The sequence below is a fragment of the Silene latifolia genome, chromosome 8 (assembly GCF_048544455.1).
Source record: "Silene latifolia isolate original U9 population chromosome 8, ASM4854445v1, whole genome shotgun sequence".
NCBI classification, from domain to species: Eukaryota; Viridiplantae; Streptophyta; class Magnoliopsida; order Caryophyllales; family Caryophyllaceae; genus Silene; species Silene latifolia.
In genome coordinates, this window is record NC_133533.1 from 83,542,728 (window position 1) to 83,552,035 (window position 9,308).

Below are 9,308 nucleotides of genomic sequence, written 5' to 3' on the forward strand. Positions count from 1 at the left end.
TTGGATGACCCTTGATGTGACCAATATTTGAGCATATTTAGTCCCCAAATTAGCCTTGTTCCTATTCTTTTTAGTGCATAATTGGGTCATTTACTATCTTTATTCTTTCGTTTTGCATATTCTTTGAGGTTTTGTTTCCTTAGTAAGAGAGGAGTGCAAACCTTGCATTTTCATGGCAAAATGGAGCTAAATTGATCGAATCTAATGACCAAGCATCAAAGTGAAGACAAGACTAGAAGGCCTATGTAAATAATGAAGTAGATGGGCAATGATGAGAAGATCCCTGCACCCCCAACAAGATCCTTGAGGATTGTTGGAAGAAGAAAAGAAGAGAAGCTTGCTGAGCTACAATCCGGGCGTCGCAGCCACGGGACGAGCGTTCTGGCTGGCTACAATCCGAGCGTCCCATAGCCAGTCCGCTCATCCTAGCCCTCTACAATCCGAGCGTCGCATCCACCAGACCGCTCGGATTCCTTCCCAGTGCAGCACGTCTCTCCCTTGGTCCTCTCGGGATGAGCATATTTTTTGAAGACTAGCGAAACGAAGATGAGCATATCCTTCGAGGGGAGCATTTCTTCAACTTTTCTTAAGGGTCTTAATCGTCATTTAAGCCCTTAGTAACCCTAATTTATGTAGTTAATCCTTAGTATAAATTCCCCATTGTACTAATTAGATTATCATGTTCTTCTTAGGCAATCTTAATCTCATTTTAATCTTGTAATCAACTTTTAATTAAGCATTAATACAAATCTCATTTCCTTAATTTCTCTATTGTTCATCATTTATTTTTAGTAATTGAAGATTATTTGGGGTTTATTTGGAGGATTCACAACCTTCCATCATTTATCAAGTACCTCTGTTATTCTTTGCTTATTATTTTGGAAGCAACATTAGGTATAATTCTCTTAATCCCTTTTTAATTATTGTTAATCATCTTCATTTATTCATCATGTTTTCTCTTGCTAGTATGATTTACAACCTTGTTAGCATGTTAAACTTGATAATGAGTGAGTAGTCATCTTAACTAGGGTTAATGGGGGATTAGGGGAAACCAACATGGGGATTCATTCATGCTTAATCTAATATGCTTTCATAATTAATTTTCTTGCTTGTTGTGATTTCAACTTATGTACATGTTATGTTTGATAAAATGCGAGCCTATGAATCCTTGCATTTTTTACACATCACTTATCTTTTCAATGAGACTTGTAACACATAAACCAACTCGAGTCTCATTAGACCATGCATATACTTGGATATGGAGGATTAAGTCGACTTGTAGGTGTTGTACAATCTAATCGATTCGGCTCTGGGACCCAACCCTACCTAGGGATTGTAAGATATACACTAACTCGATCCTATCACAACAATAATTGCTTGCATCTAGTTGAAAACATGTTTGTATGATCAAATCTCATGAATCCCCTATGAACCCATGACACCCTAGTACTTTTAATCAATTGTTTACACCTCATTTTAATCATCTTGCTTGTTTATTTACATGTTATTTAGTTTAGTGACCTTCTACCTCAACCCAAATTGTGACACCCTTAGACACGACCATTAGCAATCGAAAATCCTACATCAATACCCGTCCCTTGGGATCCGACCTTTACTTACCTCTTTACTAATAGTAGAGTAGTTTGTGAAGTTATAAATATTGTTTTGGTCTAGGTACTCCTAACGACAAGTAACCGAAAACGATAGTTCGACCAAAAATGGCGCCGTTGCTGGGGACGGTGTTAACTTGATTTGATTTTCTTTGATTGTTATTAGTTGTGTCTTTCTTTGCCTTGGGGAAGTAAAACTCCTCAAGGTTTATTCTAATTATTTTCGTGTTTGATATTTTGCATGTCTAGAAGATCACAAGGTAACTTGTTACCCATTGATCACGAAATTGAAAGAACTTTGACAACCAATAGAAGACTTGCTAGAAATACTTTGAGAGGTATTGGTGAGGTTGTATATATTCGTCCAAATCTTATTGAGTTCATAAACCATTTTGCAAGAGAAGGAGAGGAGAACCCAACACAAAATCAAGCCACAATGCCTAAATTTTCATTACATTCCGTACCAACCGAGGAGAACCTACCCAATGGTACTCCCGCACCACAACACTTGACCAGTAATTTCAATGCAAAATCCGCATTTATCCAATTAGTCGAAAGAAGCCAATTTGGGGTATGCCTAATGAAGACCCTCATTCTCACATGGAGACTTTTTGTGACTATTGTGATGCGATTTCACAAGCCGGAGTGACTCAAGACCAAATTCGATGGGCCTTATTTCTTTTTTCTTTGATTGGTACCGCGAAATAATGGTTAAAGAGCCTTGATAAAGCTACTCTTGGCATCGACTCTTGGAAGAAATTGGCACTTGCTTTCTACAAAAAGTTCTACCCTCCAGAAAAGACCAACATGCTAAGAACCCAAATCACGGGGTTTAAACAAAGGGATGAAGAATCATTGTATGAAGCTTGGGAGCGACTCAAGGGAACTTGTCGCTCATGTCCTCATCGTGGACTTAGCGAGCGGTTCTTGGTACAACAATTTATGAATGGTCTTTATGAAGACTCCCGGAACATTCTCAACATGGGATCAAATGGTATGTTCACCGAAGTTGACGATAATCAAACTTGGAACAATATTGAGGAAATGGCGGTCCATAACTCATAATATAGTAGACCTCAGAAGGCTACTAGAGGAGAAAAGCATGAAGTGGACTCTATTACTCAATTGGGTGCTCAACTTAGTGCTCATATTGATACCATCAACTTGAAGTTTGAGAAGGCTATGGCTAAGCTTGAAGAAGCCTCCAAATCACCAAAGCAACATGTTAATACCATGGTGGCATCTTCACCAATTCCAAGTGGAATATGTGAGAATTGTGGAACTTTGGGACATGACCAAAGTGAATGTAGGGGAACAAGTGAATGTTTTTCAAGCATACAAGAGTGGTACTCCTTATTCCAACTATTACAATGAAAACACAAAATTCCATCCAAATCTCTCATACAAAAGCCAAAATGTTTAAAACCCTCAACCAATATACACCCCACCTCCAATTAGAAACCAAAATCAAAGACCCTTTTACAACCAAAACCAAGGTTACCAAAATCAAACTCAATACACTCAATCAAATGGCCAAGGTTTTGATGTTCAAAAAGCGGTCCTCCAAATGCAAAAGAACCAATAAGAATTTTCACTCAAATGTAAAAGGATAGCCAAGCAAAAAAAAAACATCACCATCAACAACATCCTAGCCCACACAAAAATGTTGGAAACCCAAATGACTCAATTAGCATCTTCAAGCTCTCAAAGACAAAAAGGGCAATTACCACCTCAAAGTAATCCCCCAAGACATAAATCGGTGAGTGCCATTCACTTGAGGATTGGTACAAGATATGAAGGGCCAAAGAAGCTAGTTGAGGATGACATTGTGGAGACTAGTGACAAGGAAAGAGTTATGCAAAACTCTAGAGAAGAATAACCCACCATTCAAGAAGTTTCAAAGACGAATGAATAAAAGGCCAAAGAGAAGGAGCCTATTGAGATTAAAATTCCATTCCCGAGTCGTCAAGCTAAGCCTAAGTTTGATGACCAACTTAGAAAATTCATGGAGATTGTGAAGAATTTAGAAGTCTCGATTCCATTCACGGAACTGATCAATCATGTTCCGGCCTATGCAAAGTATATGAAAGATATCCTTACAAAGAAGAAATCAATCCGGAAGCTTGAGATTATTGCTTTCACTAAAGTGAGTAGTGCCATCCTTCAAGGAAGTTTACCTCCAAAGCTCAAGGATCCGGGAAGTTTCTCCATCCCATGCACTATTGGTGACACTACAATCAACAAAGCTTTATGTGACCTTGGGGCAAGTGTTAGTGTCATGCCATATTCGGTAAGCAAGAGGCTAGGAATGGGAGAACTCAAATGCACCAACATCACGCTTCAAATGGCGGATAGATCAACAAAGACACCTTTAGGGGTATGGGAAGATGTTCCCGTAAGAATTTGTAAATTCTTCATCCCGGTGGATTTCGTTATTGTTGACATGGAAGAAGACTCCAACATTCCTATTATCTTAGGAAGACCTTTCTTTCACACCGTGGGAGCGGTGATCGATGTGAAACATGGAGAGCTCACCCTTGAAGTGGGAGATGAAACCATCACTTTCAATCTTGACAAGACTATGAGAGCTCCCCGATTGCATGAACCATGTTTTATGGTTGATCACTATAGCCGGAAAGATGATAGGAAGAAGTTGGTATTTCAATGGAAGAAGAAAGTGGATGATGCTCCATCAAAAGAGCAAGGAAATTGCAACAAAGAGAGCTTGAAAAGCTCATCCATGACAAGTGAAGAAGAAGGCCTCATTGGCCAAGATAAGAAAGAAGGAGAATTGTCTTCATCAATCCAAGACATTTTTAGTGATCAAGTAGACGAAGTATGCGGTCTTTGGGACGATGAGTTTGAAGGGATATTCAATCCCTATATCGGTAATGCTATGACTTAAGACCATGATGGAGAACAACAAGTGCAAAGGTCTATTGAATATCTTTATCATGACAATGAACAAGCTTTCGACTACTTCTTTAAGGTGTTGAGCAACATCAACAACACCTTGAACATGCCCCCTTGACATCTCATTATTGGAAGAGAGTTTGGTGGAGTCCTCCCTAAACCACCACTTGTAAATATTCTAACTCCCTAACTTGCATTTTAATTATTGTATTGCATTTTTGTCAATTTTGGATTTACATTTTTATGCATTGATCAAGATTTTCATCATTTTCGAGAGAAGTAAGGGAGGGACTTATGAGTTTATTGATGTGTAGTGTTTTGCCTTAGTGTGCGGATAGCAATTGCCTAAGCTATTCAAGCCTTTGTAGTGCCCCCACAATGAAGAACACAAGAAATGAAGAACGAATGACACGGGTTACGAAGCACCCACGGATGGACCTGAATCCGTGTGGAAGAGGAAGAATCCGAGCGGCCCGAAGCAAATCCGCTCGTCTTGAAGTGAACTCGAGCGTCCAGGGAATAAGATGCTCGTCTTGTGAAGCTGCAGAAATATGTTTTGGGTCTGACTGAAAATCCGAACGTCCCGGCAAGGAATCCGCTCATCTAGGTCGGGACAGTCGTCACATGAAGAATCCGTTCGTCCTGATGGTAACTATTTCCGGCCTTTGTCCCTGGATAAGAATACGAGCGTCCTCTATAGAATCCGCTTGTCCTGCTGCAGCAAGACGTTCGTCCCGACTAGCATATGCTCGTCCTGACCACTTCAGAATCTGGGATCCGTCCTAGATGACAATCCGAGCATCCCGCAAAGAATCCACTCATCCTCGTGGTCTGAAATCCGAGCGTCGCGAGGACAGGCCGCTCGTCTCCCTTGTGCTTTTCAAAATTCAACGGGTCTTTAAACCCCTCCTTCCCAATTCATTTTCATTATTTCAAACACAAACACTATCCAAAACCCCAAAACCCTCATTCTCTCCATCAACAAAAATCAAATTTCTCAACCAAAATCAACCAAATCAAATCCAAACTTCCTCAAAATCAAAATAAATCACTCCTCTAGCAACAACAAGTGATTAAAACACCAAAATCTTCAAGTTTTGAGTCGATTTTTGGGATACAAGGCAACATTCATCTATCCTAAATCGATTTGGGCATGACTAGAAATTGAAGATTTCAAGCTTTCATTGGAGTTACTAAGCAAAGGAGTATGGCAAGAACAAAAGGTGGAAGCAAGGCACCCCAAAAGAAAAACCTTTCTAGGAGACAACAAGCTCTTCAAGACAAACAAGCATCAAAGGCATTGGTAGTTCATAATGCAAGGTTGGAGATTCAAGAACAAAATCCTCCTATGAAAGCTACTACTTCTACTACTCCGGTCATTGAACAACTAACCGATTATACGGAGGTAATTGTCACTTCCGACTCCCATAGAAAGAAATTTATTCTCTTTGCTAAGAAAACTATCTTGCCTACCAAGTTCATTTGTCAAGATACATTGTCGAAATTGGGTGTTCTTGAGCAAACAAAGACCTTTTTCGAGTCTATGGGATTGAGTAAATTGTTTGAAATGCAAGAATTGACTTACTCTTCCCTCACCTTAGAGTTTTTGAGCTCTTTGAAAGTCACATAGGTGGAGACCCGAACCATTATTGAGTTTCGACTTGAGAATGTTGATAGATGCTTGTCTTATGACGAAATTGGTAAGATATTTGGCCTTAGTGATAACCCTACTTTTACAAAGAAGCCTACCAAGTATGACCCCGCTCCTCTATGGAAAACCATTTCCGGAAAAGAATACACATCTTATCATGATTGTCGTGCTCTTTTAGTCCATCATCCGGGCATAAGAGTATGGCATAAGGTTGTTGGGCATACCTTGATAGCTAGGAAAGGTACAAATCATCTTACCGAACTTGATTTTTTTCTTCTTGAGTCGGCTTTGAACATTGGGAGAGAGTTCACCAAGCCATACAATGCTTTACGACTTTTGATTGATAGATGGCTTAATGTTGATTGTGGCAAAGAAGGCACGGCCTTTATTGTCAATGGAGGATTAGTGACTTATTTGGCTAAGCACTTTAATCGGCATTTCAACAAGAATAACACTTATACACCGATAAAAGGAGGTCATCTCATCGATTTACCCCTCATGGTTCAAAAGTTTAAATGGGTCAATAATGATACTCTTGACAACAAATTTGGGTGGTTGACAAATGAAGCTAAATCCTTCACATTGCTTAACAAAATTTGCCGCTTGAATGTTCATAGACCGAATTACCTTCTCCCACTCTCCGAAGAAACCGAATACATCATTCAACACCAAGGGGAAGAAGTTGCCGAGCCCTCCTCCTCCATTATCACCCCACCTTATCCATTTGCCTACCCCGAGTTCAAACCCGAAAATGCCAAAGCGGGAAACGACTACTTAACTCTATTGATGAAGGAAATGCATACACAAGCTTATGATGATAGAGTTGATGCTTACAAAGCACAATATCCGCCCCTTTACATCTTGTTAGGCAAGGACTTCTCGATCCATATTGTCCTTTGCCTAGTTGGGCGGATAAGGAGGTCTTCTTTCCTAGAACTTCTAGAGGTGGTAGACCGGGTGAACAGAAGATGGTTGTTGATGAGAGTGATGAGAAAGAAGGTGAAGATGAAGAAGTTCAAGAATAAAAGGAAAGTGAGGATGAACAGAAAAGTGAAAGTGAGAGTGCAAATGACTCCACATCCATGGAGGTTGATGATGCCTCAAGTGAGGAAGTTGTTGATGATGATGACACAATGGGTGAGGACTAGCAAACTCTTGGAGGATCCTACATTCTTACACATCCTTTATGATTTGTCTACTTCTCTTGTTTTTATTTTATCTTGATCATATTTGAGGAGTCCTAGCAACATTAGAGGACTAACACCTTGGTTTCATTGAGGCGTTCATTTTATTGTTCCCATTTTCAAAATCCAAAATGACAAATTTTAGTTTCATGCATTGCATTTTTGTGCATGAGCTCCCCAAAATTTTTGACATTAGAAATAGTGTCTATTTTGGTTTGGGGAAGTCTATGAATATGGATTGGGAGCTAATCTAAATTATGCTCTCCACCATAACAAAAACACATGCATCATGTCGTATAGTTTAGTTTAGTTTGCATTTAGTTTAGAAATCATGCATATTCATATAAATTGCATAATTTCCTATCGTATTGGCCATTGAGGACAATGTTCATACTAGTGTGGGGATGGCAAATTCTAACTTGACATTTAAACAAAAAAATTGAAAAAAAATTGAAAAATTTCGAAAAATCCATAAAAATTGAAAAATTAAAAAATCCAAAAACATGTTCATTTCCTATATAGTGTAGTCTTGTATATATTGTCTTGTATATATTGTGTTTGTTCATCCTTTTTCACATTGATTAACTGCGCCACATCCGAGACATGAGGATATTGAAGACCTCATGGTATGATCTTTCCAATCTCTTTTTTCCTCTTTATGTTAATGACTATGTGGCTTTATTTTGATTGATGCGGTATAAACAATGTGATTATAGGATTGCATTTAGATTATTTTGCATACTAGTTGGTAGAAGCATATGCATTAGGTTGTATAAATGTTAGTTGCATCATGGCATGTAGTTGCATTTAGGAAAAAATTTGTGAAACCGTCTATTTGGGAAGCTTGACAAGTGTATATAAGGCCCTTGTAGATACTTTTTTTCTTAAGACTTTGCTTGTTAGAATACTTGTAAAACACCCTAGGATGTGTCATACTAGTATCCTTTGACCCATGGATTAAGGCCTAGTCAAGAGTACCTTGCGGTGTGATAACTCCTTGGCTACCGTTTATTCCAAGGCGACCCTTGAAACCATGCAACCATCATCCATGTTCTACCATATTTTGTCATCAAAGGGAATGGGCACAAAAATTGTTCAAAAATTTGAGTTCAAGAAATGAAATGAAAAGTCAAAAAGTTTACAAATTGCATCAAATGAAAAGACGAATAATAAAAATGAAAACTCCTAATGCTTCAAATATACGCACCCTCACTACAAATGGGGTAGCTTTGAAAATGTTCAAAAAGAAATGCAAAGAAAAGTTGAAATTGTCAAGTATTGAAATGCCAAACATCAAAGAAATGGCAAAAAGAAAATGTTCTCAAATGTCAAATGCCACAAGAAATTGGGGGGAATAACCACAACAAAGCAAACTCCCATATGAAACTCAAATATTATTGATCCCTTTTTCATCGTATCCACTTTTGTGCATGGTAGAAAGGGGACGGCTCTTCTTCTTGTCTAGGCAAGAAGGGGAATTCCGTGATCCTCCAGTATTTCTAACATCATAGGGAGTCTACTCTTGACGAAAGCATTTAACGATTGAGGACAAAGGTACCCTAACTTGACACAACTTGGAAGTGATTTATTGGTATCCTTCTAGGCTTAGTATTTTGAAGAAACCATATCTATGATGGAATGTGTACCCTTAAAGTGCTTTCCCTTTAGATAATTTCCGCCACTTAGATGAGGAAAGTGGCTATTCTTTTGTAGATGCATCCATAACTTGATTTTGTGTGCTTTAATGCTTGGATGTGTCGCCATTGGGTAAGACCCACCTTGCCTTGCGAGAAGGCATCCTACCTCATGGTTGTCTTGTTGTGAGTTGAAGGGGCGGAGTGAGACCTACTAATTGTCTCATATCGGATATATTAATAGGTTAGTTTAAATAAGGGTCCTAGTTTTGTCACCTCTTTACTCTGGACGAGCAAAGGTTCGGTTTGGGGATAT

At 38.9% G+C, this 9,308-nt stretch overlaps 1 non-coding gene across 1 annotated transcript; it reads right to left on the minus strand.

The window, feature by feature from the left end:
• Window positions 1-2,417: 2,417 nt before the first annotated feature.
• LOC141597736 (small nucleolar RNA R71) lies at window positions 2,418-2,524 on the minus strand. The gene has a single exon (XR_012522956.1). It is a non-coding gene; the product is annotated as a small nucleolar RNA R71 (small nucleolar RNA).
• Window positions 2,525-9,308: the final 6,784 nt, after the last annotated feature.